Raw genomic sequence first — 13,373 nt, forward strand, 5'->3', positions numbered from 1 at the left:
GGTGGGCTGCAGTCCGTGGGGTCGTGAAGAGTCGGACACGACTGAGCGACTTCACTTTCAGTTTTCACTTTCATGTATTGGAGAAGGCAGTGGAAACCCACTCCAGGGTTCTTGCCTGGAGAATCCCAGGGACGGAAGGAGCCTGGTGGGCTGCCGTCTATGGGGTCGCACAGAGTCAGACACGACTGAAGTGACTTGGCATTTGGTATGTATGGGTGTGAGAGTTGGACTGTAAAGAAGGCTGAGTGCTGAAGAATTGATACTTTGAATTGTGGTGCTGGAGAAGACTTTTGAGAGTCTCTTGGACTGCAAGATCAAACCAGTCAATTCAAAAGGAAATCAACCCTGAACATTCACTGGAAAGACTGATGATGAAGCTGAAGCTCCAATACTTTGGCCACCTGATGAAAAGAGCCAACTCATTTGAAAAGACCCTGGTACTGGGAAAAAATTGAAGGCAAAGAAGAGAAGAGAGCGGCAGAGAATGAAATGGTTCAACAGCATCACCAACTCAATAATGTATCTGAGCAAACTCTGGGAGATAGTGAAGGACAGTGAAGCCTGGCGTGCTACAGTCCACAGGGTTGCAAAGAATTGGACACAACTTAGCAACCAAACAGCAGCAACAACAAACTCTAAATGTTCGAATATCATGGTTTTATCTTTTTTTTTTTTTTTTTTGGTCTAGGCGATTATGCCTTGTCCTTCTGTTTACCTAATACCATTATATATGCTAATGCCAACTGAAGAATGCCATCTGGCTAAAGGCTCCAGGAGTTGAGCCTTGATTCATTTAGGAGCCTGATGATACTAGATGCTAAAATCCTGAATTTATTTTGGTAACATTAGAGAAAGTAGATCTATATTTTTAATATTGGATTGTGTATATTAGAAGACTGAGGAGGGTTAATTATTTTTCAATCTGTCATCATATGCATCTATTTTGGGGGTAATTATCATATCTTAAGTTACTATCATACTCTGTGGTACTGATTTAATAAGTTATTAAATCAGATAATAGACTAAGAAGTTATAGAATAGCATACAGAGAAAAATAACTCAGGTGTTCAATTTGGATAAGTTGCAAACCATGTGGGCTGCAGTTGACTCACTGGAAACCAGACAGGTGGATCAGATAAGCTCTGGAGCCACCTGCAGCTTTAAAATTATGAGTTGTCTCCAGTGATGTGTATTTACTCTAAAAATCTAGTTATATAAGACCTTTACTGGAAGTATTTGACTTCTACTGCCAGGAAATCTTTGGCACTTTAAATGTGACTATTCTTTTGGTACTTAGGAAAGCTGCCAGAGAGTGAATAAACTTTAAGTACTGAAACTTTCTGTTTATTATCAAATACAGTATAAGCAGAAGTGACTTTTATCATTCATAACAAATAATTAGCTAATTAGCTACTTTGTTTCACAGAAAGTGATAATTTTAGACAAATGAGCTATTCAGTTTCTGTGCAGTTTTGTTTAGTGGTTCATGATAAATGTTCCCACCACTCTGAGTCTGCTAATTAAGTGAAGCTTCAAATACAAGGAGTTAAGCTGACACCAGATTCTCAGATCACATAATAACTCACTGGCTTTCAGCACCAATTTGTCAAGGTTAATCTAACTTTCATGGAGTGAGGAAAACAAAATGAGCATTATGCTAAAATTAGTTATAGAAAAATAGGAAAAGCAAACTGAAGAAAATCTCTTGACACAAGGATAATAGTCTATTAATAAACCCTTTGCCTGTTAGAGAAAATGGAGTTGCTCAGTCATTCAGTTGTGTCCAACTTTTTGCGACCCCCATGGAGTGCAGCCCACCAGGCTTCTCTGTCCATGGGATTTCCCAGGCAAGAATACTGGAGTGGGTTGCCATTTATTGGTAATTTTGAATATAGTATGTGAAAAAATTAGTAATTATAAAGCCCCAATCCAGATAATTTTGATGGCAGTTATTGCTGTGTCAGTGGATTAGTCACTTTCATTCTTACAGGCCAGGGTGTTTGCATGAACGTGTCAAAACATATTCACGACTGTAGCATTAAAAGGAAGATAATGGATTTCTGGGTATAGAATTTTATGGCGTGCTGATGGGCAAAGTGAGGTACAAAAGTATTTTATATCCTTCTGACTACCACTACTTATCAAAGAAAAGTGCTTCTACCAATTGCAGCTATTTAGAGTTGAAATTCGTTATGCTAAACTTAGTTTTTCAGATTTTTGGAAGACAATGGAATAAACATTACCATGTGTTAAGTTCCTACAAAAGGAATAATTTTTCTTCTGTGTATTGATAGTTCCCTGTTTCCTTTGCTGAGTAGTACTCCATTGTATGATTGCACCACACTTTGTTTCTACATTCACCTGTTTATGGAAATGTGGTTTGTTTTTGCTTTGGGGCTATTATAAATAAAGATGCTATGAACATTTCTATACAGGTCTTTGTTAATACCTATACTTTCATTTCTTTCAAGTAAATAACTAGGAATGGGATGACAGAATCATACGGTAAATGCATAATTTTATGGGAAACTTTTGAAATGTTATACAGAGTTGCTGTACAATTTTGCCTTCCTGCCAGTAATTTATGGCTTGCTGATGGTTGGATGACATCACCGACTCAATGGAAATGAGTTTGAGTAAGCTCTGGGAGTTGGTGATGGACAGGGAGGCCTGGCGTGCTGCAGTCCTCAGGGTTGCAAAGAGTCAGACACAACTGAGTGACTGAACTGAACTGAACTAATTGCTTGGTATTGTCAGCTATTGTTACTTTTATTATTTTAACAAGTCTAAGTAAGTAGTTGTATCTCATTGTCATTTTAATTTGCCTGTCTCTGATCCCTAGGTCGGGAAGATAACCTGGAGTAGGAAATGGTACCCCACTCCAGTATTCTTGCCTGGAAAATTCCATGGACAGAGGAGCCTCGTGGGCTACAGTTCATGGAGTTGCAAAGAGTCGGACATGACTGAGCACACACACGCATATTATCTTCCAATTTTCTAGTTAAAGATTCCAGCTCTGGAGATTTTAAAAAAAGATTTAGGATGTTTATTGTCCATTGTCTTCACCTTTTCAGTTCAGTTCAGTTTGGTTGCTCAGTCGTGTCCAACTCTTTGTGACCCTATGAACCACAGTATGCCAGGCCTCCCTGTCCATCACCAACTCCCAGAGTCCACTCAAACCCATGTCCATTGAGTCAGTGATGCCATCCAACCATTTCATCCTCTGTCTTCCGCTTCGCCCCCTGCCCTCAATCTTTCCCAGAATCAGGGGCTTTTCCAATGAGTCAGCTCTTTGCATGAGGTGGCCAAAGTACTGGAGTTTCAGCCTCAACATCAGTCTTTCCAATGAACACCCAGGACTGATCTCCTTTAGGATGGACTGGTTGGACCTCCTTAGAGTCCAAAGGACTCACAAGAGTCTTCTCCAAACCACAGTTCAAAAGTATCAATTCTCGGGCACTCAGCTTTCTTTATAGTCCAACTCTCACATCCATACATGACCACTGGAAAACCGTAGCTTGACTAGATGGACGTTTGTTGGCAAAGTAATGTCTCTGCTTTTAAATATGCTATCTAGGTTGGTCATAACTTTCCTTCCAAGGAGTAAATGTCTTTTAATTTCACTGTTGCAATCACCATCTGCAGTGATTTTGGAGCCCCCAAAAATAAAGTCTGACACTGTTTCCACTGTTTCCCCTCTATATGCCATGGAGTGATGGGACCAGATGCCATGATCTTCATTTTCTGACTGTTGAGCTTTAAGCCAACTTTTTCACTCTCCTCTTTCACTTTCATCAAGAGGCTCTTTAGTTCTTTCTCACTTTCTGCCGTAAGGGTGGTGTCATCTGCATATCTGAGGTTATTGATATTTTTCCCAGCAATCTTGATTCCAGGTTGTGCTTCCTCCAGCCCAGTGTTTCTCATGATGAACTCTGCATATAAGTTAAATAAACAGGGTGACAATATACAGCCTTGACGTACTCCTTTTCCTATCTGGAACCAGTCTGTTGTTCCATGTCCAGTTCTAACTGTTGCTTCCTGACCTGCATACAGGTTTCTCACGAGGCAGGTCAGGTGGTCTGGTATCTGAAGGGTCTTAATTTTTTCATGCCTTCTTAAGCAGGTATCAAATATTAAAGGTTACTTCACTGAAATGAATTATTTGATTTTATGCAAAATGGGAGATTTTGACTTAGTTTAGTAGACGCACAGCTACTATATTCAATATATTGTATTAGACATTGTGAGGAATTCAGGTAAATCTAAATTAGGGCCACTGACTTTTGATAGCTCACAATATAAAGTAGATTACACATAGAGTGAGAGTTATATGTGATGTTTGAAAGCAGACAGAGCAACAGTCTAGGCTCTGGGGGTTTGAGAAGATCAATTATATGCCTTTTTCTACTGGTTTTGAGACCCATTGAGTAAGAAACACAGAATATGGAAAAATGAACACTAAAATGTTGGCTTGATTACTGAGAAAGCAACCTTAAGGATATAGCTTTAGAACTGCCAGTAAGTGAGTTTCTGAATGGTTTGTGCCTGTTGGACATTCCTGGTCACAAGGAAGGTGATGCTGGCGCTGCCAGTCTTTAATAGAAAATCGGCTGAGGCCAAGCTTTCTACTTAAGGTTTTACTGGTGGATTCAGTGCCAGGAGAATAAGAGTGAGAGGAAAAGGGGAAGCGATGGGTTGGGAGAGAAGGAAAGCAAGTGAAAGTGGTGGGTTCCTTTACCAACCTGTTCCAAGCTTTGCATGAAACCCTAACTGATGTTTGTACCCAGGTCACTTTTCTAATGGACTTCCTTGAACTGCTGATACTCAGAAATGAAAATTGAGGGCAGAGGGAAGAGAATGTATTTGCTGTCTTCCCCCTCACTCCTGTTTATCATTGGATAAGTTTTCACATGGGTCATGAATCCCCTCCCACTTCTGAGGGGTTGTCTGACTTTCCGGGCAGCCTCAGAACCCTTCTGGCTCTGCTCCTGGAGTATTCTCCAGAACATCTAAGTTTCAGTCTCCTCTTACTTTGGGCAGTCTCTTAAGAAATATCACTTTTTAAACAACGTGCGCCTAATGGGTTCCTCACCTTTGACTGGCTGTCAGAGATGTGAGCAATTACTTCCAAGAGAAAACCTCTACCCTGGGTGCTCTGTGTGGATCAGGCACCAGGTCCCTCCATAAAAGGGATACACACTCATCTTTCATGTGGCTCCACTGAAGCTACAATTCACTAGATTTGGAGTTAAAAAGCAGTACTCTCTACCACACACCTTTAGGATTAACAGTTAAACGTTAGATTTTCTCTAGAGAAACTCACTTAAATAAGTGTGAAGTGATATCTCAGTGTGGTTTTGATTTGCATTTCCCTTATAATTAGTGATGTTGAGCACCGTTTCATATACCTGTTGCCCATGTGCCTGTCTTCTTTGGAAAATATTTATTCAGGTTCTTTGCTCATTTTAAAAATTTTGGTTGTTTGTTTTCTTGTTACTGAATTGTATCAGATCCTTTTATATGTTGAATATTAACTGCTTCTCAGATATGTATGACTTGCAAATATTTCCTTCCAATCTATGGATTGCATTTCATTTTGTTGATTATTTTCTTTGCCATTCAGAAAGTTTTAATTTGATGTATTGCCACTTGTTTATACTTTTGTTGCCAGAGTTTTTGGTATTATATATAAAAAAAATGAATCACCAAGTATGCTGTCAATGCTCTGTTTTCTCTAGGAGATTTATAGTTTCAGGTTCTATATTTATTGGCTATTGTCAAAAAAACACAAAATGTGGGTAAGGACGTGAGGAAAGGTGACACATACATTGTTGGTAGGAATGAAACTGGTAGAGCTACTGTGGAAAACTGTATGGAAATTCCAAAAAAAAAAAAAAATCTGCCTGCAGTGCAGGAGACCCAGGTTTGGTCCCTGGGTAGGAAGGATGCCCTGGAGAAGGAAATGACAATCCACTCCAGTATTCCTGCCTGAAGAATCCCATGGACAGAAGAGCCTGATGGGCTACAGTCCATAGTGTCGCAAATAGTCGGACATGACTGAAGCAACTTAACACGTAGCACCATTTGATCCATCAATCCTTCTTATGGGTATATACCCCAAAGAAATGAACTCATTCCCTCCAAGAGATTATCTGCATTCTTGTGTTCAAAACAGCATTGTTCACAGGAACCGAGAAATGGAAACAACCTAATGTCCACTAATGTATTAATGGATAAGGAATACATATTCTCTAGTTTTAAAGAAAGAGATCCTGTTATTTGCAACAATGTGGATGAACTTGGAAGAAATTATGGTAAGTGAAATAAGCCAGACACAAAAAGAAAAAGATATGCATGATTTCACTTATATGTGGAATCTAAAAAAAAGTTAAATACATAAAAGCAGAGAATAGAATGGTGGTTACCATGGTTGGGGAGTTTGGGGAAATGGGGAGACTTTGCTCAAAGGGTAGAAAGTTGCAGTTATGTAAGATGAATAAGCCTATAGATCTGATGTACAGCATGATGAGTATAGGTAATAATACTGTATTGGATATTGGAAATTTGCTGAAAGGGTAGATTTCTGGTGTTCACATCACAAAATAAAGAGAAACAGTGAGGAGATAATATTTCAATTAGCCTAACTTTAGTTATTATTTCACTGTTTACATGCATATCATGTTATACATCTTAAATATATACAATTTTTTTTCAAAGTTTAAAATAAAAATTAAAAGTAAAAGAAATCCATTTTAGAAAACTCTTCTATCTTTTGCAATTCTTTTGGCTCTTTTATAGATTCATTGTGGAAATCGTTTTAGAATAATGAAGCCAGTTCTCTGACATTTCCTTTGAAAATATGCATCTTGGTCTGCCAGGGATCTCACTTGGGAATTTCATATCTTTTGTATCTTTCTGCCTAGTTAAATATTCAAATTTGACCTTCTGTTAAATCTGAGTACAATGCTTTAGAGCTTGAGTCTTGGAGCCAGCTGGCTCCTTCTTCTACCTATGTGACTTGGGGAAAATAACTTATCATCTCTATGCCTCTATTTATCATTTGTAAAATACACATAACATCATAGTCCTTGACACTATTATGTAAAAATTGACTAAAAGTTTGATTTTAAAATATCACTACCAGTTGACTGATGGTCTCTGAAATTTTTGCTTCCATAATAAATTTTCCAGTAAGAAATTATATTCTAGAAATGAAATTCTCCCTTCTCTTATAAAATAAAAGTCAAATAAACATAAACTGATAGCTGTTTTCTTCCCATTTTTTTTTTTCTTGGCCTCAGTCAGTTATTTCTCTAGACTGTCTGGTCAGCTTTGAAGAGCTGCAGCCAGGCGGTCCTTACTGGAAGGTGTATAGCAAATTTGGTGTCTTGAAAATTGATAAAACTCAAAGTCGCTCATGTGTCAAAGTTCAAAATATTACAAACCTTCTTAAGCATCTCTACAGCAGTGGCTTTTCCTAAAGAGAATCAGTGTTCCTACCTTCCTATTATTTTAATGAAAGTCATGAATGACCTGCCAGTGTGACAACCCAGTGGCCGACCCCCAGTGTTCTCCTTAATTTAGTTATCAGGAACACTTGCCATACTTCATCATTTTTTCCTTAAACACTTTCACTGGCCCTGGTTTTCCTGCTACCTCATTGGTCACTCCTTCACAATTACCTTCACAACTTCCTCCTTTTCTGTTCAGCCTCTTGGTTTTGAGTGTCCAATGATCAATCCCTGGTTATGGTCCATTCTCTGCCGATGTTCATTCCCCTGAATGAGAGAGATTTCATTAACCCTTTTGACTTTATTTAAAATTTTTTTTTACCAACAGTTACAAATTTCTATTTCTGACTCAGATCTGTATTTCATTTTTAAATGAATTTAATTTTGCTACCAAGTGACTCTAAGAACCTTACACACCCTAAGACTCTTTTTGATAAATGCGGTGCTGACATTCTCCAAGCCTGTGCCCTCAAAGACCCTCAGAGACATATTCTCCAGGGGCACTTCATTTTACAGATGTATTTGGTTATTTTACACTGTCCAAGAGTAGCAATCTGAGTTAAATTCACCCATTCCAGTCTGTTTTAGTTTGCTGATTCCTAGAATGTTGACATTCACCCTTGCCATCTCTTGTTTGACCACTTCCAATTTGCCTTGATTCATGGACCTGACATTCCAGGTTCCTATGCAATATTGCTCTTTACAGCATCGGATTTTGCTTCTATCACCAGTCACATCCACAACTGGCTATTGTTTTTGCTTTGGGTCCATCCCTTCATTCTTTCTGGAGTTATTTCTCCACTGATCCCTACGTCAAGGCTGTATATTGTCACCCTGCTTATTTAACTTATATGCAGAGTACATCATGAGAAAGTCTGGACTGGAAGAAACACAAGCTGGAATCAAGATTGCTGGGAGAAATATCAATCACCTCAGATATGCAGATGACACCACCCTTATGGCAGAAAGTGAAGAGGAACTAAAAAGCCTCTTGATGAAAGTGAAAGAGGAGAGTGAAAAAGTTGGCTTAAAGCTCAACATTCAGAAAATGAAGATCATGGCATCTGGTCCCCTCACTTCATGGGAAATAGATGGAGAAACAGTGGAAACAGTGTCAGACTTTATTTTTGGGGGCTCCAAAATCACTGCAGAAGGTGTCTACAGCCATGAAATTAAAAGACGCTTACTCCTTGAATGGAAAGTTATGACCAACCTAGATAGTGTATTCAAAAGCAGAGACATTACTTTGCCAACTAAGGTCTGTCTATTCAAGGCTGTGGTTTTCCCTGTGGTCATGTATGGATGTGAGAGTTGGACAGTGAAGAAAGCTGAGCGCCGAAGAATTGATGCTTTTGAACTGTGGTGTTGGAGAAGACTCTTGAGAGTCCCTTGGATTGCAAGGAGATCCAACCAGTCCATTCTGAAGGAGATCAGCCCTGGGATTTCTTGGGAAGTAATGATGCTGAAGCTGAAACTCCAGTACTTTGGCCACCTCATGCGAAGAGTTGACTCATTGGAAAACACTGTGATGCTGGGAGGGATTGGGGGCAGGAGGAGAAGGGGACGACCGAGGATGAGATGGCTGGATGGCATTATGGACTCGATGGACATGGGTCTGAGTGAAGTCCGGGAGATGGTGATGGACAGGGAGGCCTGGCGTGCTGCGATTCATGGGGTCACAAAGAGTCCGACACGACTGAGCGACTGAACTGAATTGAAGAGTAACAAAAAGATGTTTTCTCTTTTTGGAAAGACTTACCCTGATTGTAAGTCCCTTAGTCCACTATTAAAAAAAAAAAAAAAAAAAAAAAAAGAGGATGAATTCATTAGATTGCTTTCCTACTTAGGAATTGATCTCCCTTGTTTGAGGTCTGTGAGAATACACTTTATTTCTTGGGCTGTGGTTGTGCTTGTGAGATAGCCTGTACTTAGTGGAGCTGGTTTGGCAATGCTTTGTCTTCTGTGGAAAGTTGTTCATGTGGATTGACAGATTTCTGCAGAGTAAAAGAAAGCTTCTTGCCCCACCTAAAACCAAATTTCTGTTTTAAGTTCTGCTTGGGTATGCCATGACCCCATGCCCCATGTAGATTACTTCTTGCTAAACTCAGCTGCAATGGTCTACAATTTCTAACACCATCAGAATCAAACATATCTGCTAAACAGGAAGAACTTTGGCACATGGTACTCTAACACTTATTTGACCCTCCCTGGGCTCTTATAGGATGAAGGGTTAGAAAGCTGACGGATGTAGAAGCCCCCTTGTCTCTGGGGTTTCCTGAATACAGAAAAAACAAATAGTCAAATGGAAAAGCACCACTATTAATATTAATGGCTTGGCAGTACATGATTTCACGCTACCTAACAATGCCATTGTTTTCATTATTGTAGATTGTTGATATTATTTATATTATGGAGCACTTACTAAGTGTCATGAAAATTTGGGTATTCTTTTTTTTTTTGCCTAATAAGTACTAACTAGTTATGATTTAAATTTATTTTTTCCTGTTTATATCTTTCCAAATCATTATTCCAATTATTTAATATTCATCTTCTGACTTAAAAAAAGAATTTATCATAGTGTAGTTGATTTATCATGTGTAACTTTCAGATGTGCAGCAAAGTGCACTAGTTATGCATATAACCACTCTTTTAGATTCTTTTGCCATGTAGGTCATTACAGAGTATTGAGTAGACTTCCATGTACTATAGAATAGGTCTTTGTTAGAAAATATGACTGGGCTTATTTACAAACAGAAATAGTACTACAGATGTAGAAAACAAACCTATGGTTGTTGGTGGTGTTTAAATGTTAAGTCATGTCTGTTTCTTTTGTGACCCCATGGGACTGCAGCCCACCAGGCTCCTCTGTCCATGGGATTTCCCAGACAAGAATAATGGACCAGGGAGAAAGGGAAAGAGAGGGAGCGATAAATTGGGAGACTGGGATTGACGTATACACACAGCTATATATATATAATAATATAAAATATATATAAAATTTGGGTATTCCTGATATAGATAATTGTCACATTTCTCTGAGTTTTGTCATTATCCCTATTTTGCAAAGGAGAAAGTGAAGCTTAGGGCAATTAAGGAACATGTTCCAACATCATTTGACCAATACACGCTCCAGCATGTACTTTCAACTACAGCCTTGGGTTTGAAATACAGGCCATCTGGTGGATCCCAGCTATTTACAGTCTGGCAATTTTTAGATCTTTTTAACTTTGGTTTCCTAGTATATAAAATCTTCTACCAATTAAGCAAGGCTTAAATGACTCAATATGGGTCAAGCGCCAAGCACTACTCTGACATACAGTAAGTGCTCGAGTAGTAGTTACCACCAGTTTCTCTCCTAGTTTTAAATGTTAGTACACATTCATAGTTTTAAAACTTCAAATTTGTCATGAGTTCTTGATTTCAAAACAATAGTTCCATGATGAGACACATATTAATTGAGAACCGTATGGATATAACAGCACTGGTTTTGTTACAGACTGTACAATGAACCTACAATCCCCTGTGAATGACAAATTGCTCCTGCCAAATGGAATAAAATTTTTTAAGTTTTCTAATAGATGTATCTATAGAACACTACATTCTTTTAATAGCCTAGGATGTAATGCCATTTGAGTAATTGGTTGTTCCAAAGAAAGTAGTCTTTCATTAACTTGTATATTTAAAATTTTAATTTCATTTTAGCTTTAATTTTTCATTTAAGTTTGAAGACCATTTTCCTGGGTAGTGAAAACTGAACATAATAGAGGTGTCAATAATTTACTTTTTCTTGTTATTTTTGGAGTCAGGAAAATCTGATGCCAATAACTCCTTTACTGGTCATAAAACCTCTGCAAATTGCCTAACTTCTGTAATCTTCAGTTTTCTCTGTGAAAAATGGGACTGATAATAATGATCTTGCAGGTTTTTTTTTCTTTTTTTTACTGTCATGATTACACATGAGGTTTTAGCTGAGTATTGTTTGAGTAAGAGATATACCTCCAATATCTCTTTCCTCTTCCATTTGCAACTGTCCAGTGTTTTATCACTTACTTGTACGTTTTCTTGTGGCCACACAGCTAAAATACATTTTTTCTTTATAGTTTTTCTTAAACCTGAGTTTTGGCCTTCTTGATCTATTCTTTAGGGTTTGTAATATACTTTTATGTTGCTTGTATACTTGTTTATATGACCCATTCTATACAGTCTTAAAATAAAAGATCATAAAACAACTCTCTGGGTAGGTGTGTTGGTGTATTTATCTATCCCTTTCACATTTCCTTTGTAATTTCACTTTACGGTTTACTATTCTTTTGGAGTAGTTCTTTTGGTGCTTTTTTTGACTTGCCTGCCATAGTTTATAGGTCTCATTCCTCTTAACTTTTAGATTAGATGCCCAAAACTAAAGTATAAGACACGTCGGAATGTGATTATCTTTATTGCTAACTATTTAGAAACTAATATAACCTGCTATTTGTCACCCAGGTCTTTGTCACATCCACCTAATCCTTAATTTCTTATCATTTAAAATTAAATTCAAAGAAATGAGCCCTCACTTTTTGTTTCTTCTGCCTTTAGGTGAGTAAAACCCTATCAGTAGGAAAGAATAATACTTTTATTGGGCACTTTTAACCAAATCTAGATTTCTAAGAGATGTTCACATGGTTAAAGTCCAACAATACTACTGGGTCTTGCCCCTGAAATATTTTTAAAAATAGCTTCTGGGAAGGCTCGTATGAATCTTTCATCTGACAGGCCCTTAACCAAATTAATTCTATTGGGAAATGGACTTTCTAGGGCACTGAAAGGCTGGAGGCAGAGATTTATTCAGAGGCAACTGGGCAGTGAGGAATTCCACTTTCTCTCCTGCAAGAGGATATGATTTTGCTATGAATTTGGCTCCAAAACAGGGTGAATACTTTCTTCTAAAGGCATAAACTCTTTGTTTAAATTCTTCCTGAATAGACATAAAAGCTTTGAATGTAAAAGGGCTGAGGCACAATGAAACTAAATCATCTCAGATCTAGTAGGTCTTTTTCCTGTGTAGATACCAGTATCTCAGTAGAATCTTTTCTTTTTGATGTGATTTTTAAATTTCTGTCTTTTAAACAGATACAATGTTTTCCTTGATTCTACAGTTCAGTTTATTAGCATTTAGACTTTTATTAAAAACAGCTTGATTGAGATATAATTCATATAGCAAATAGTCTGCCCATTTAAAGTATACGATTCAATGATCTTTAGTATATTCACGGAGTTGAGCAACCATCACCTCAATCTAATTTTAGGAAATTTTGTCCCCCGTAAAAAACCCTCAGACCCATTAACAGTCACTCTTCATACCTCCCTACTTCCTCCAGGTTAGTAATCACCAGTCTACTTTCTGTCTGAATAGATTTGTTAAACAATTTGTGTCTATTTAACAAATCAGTAGCATCTTGACATTAGGAATTCTAAATGACAGATGTAGAGAAGCTGATATATACAGTATCTGCTTCTGTGGTATGGGCATCCTTCACTGGTAAGATATATTGGAAATTATTCTGACTGAATAAAATAGAAACTCTCTTCCTCTCCTGCTGTGTGTGCGTGCATGTGTGCATGAACACACACACACATATGCATGGACATGTGAGTCTTCTGTAATAAGCAACTCACCGAAAATGGATGCAGTTGGTAACAGAAGTGAAACTGGCAAGAAAATCCTCTTCCTCCATCATCATGATTTACTACTGAAAGATATTTAGGAAGCTGAAGGAAGAAATAGTGATTTTAGGATGCTATAGGGGAGAGCAGACAGTCTATGCGATGAAATCACTAAGTTGTTGAAGGAAGTTTTTCTCGTGAAGTTAAATCTGCAGAATG

At 37.9% G+C, this 13,373-nt stretch overlaps 1 long non-coding RNA gene across 1 annotated transcript in view; it reads right to left on the reverse strand.

The window, feature by feature from the left end:
* The window catches only part of LOC108637494, a 70,885-nt gene continuing 65,222 nt past the window's right edge, over positions 7,711-13,373 (reverse strand). Inside the window, exon 3 of the long non-coding RNA XR_001919100.1 lies at positions 7,711-7,778. This is a non-coding gene — a long non-coding RNA (uncharacterized LOC108637494). The remainder of the gene's footprint in view (positions 7,779-13,373) is intronic.

This window comes from Capra hircus, chromosome 14, assembly GCF_001704415.2.
Source record: "Capra hircus breed San Clemente chromosome 14, ASM170441v1, whole genome shotgun sequence".
Taxonomy (NCBI): Eukaryota; Metazoa; Chordata; class Mammalia; order Artiodactyla; family Bovidae; genus Capra; species Capra hircus.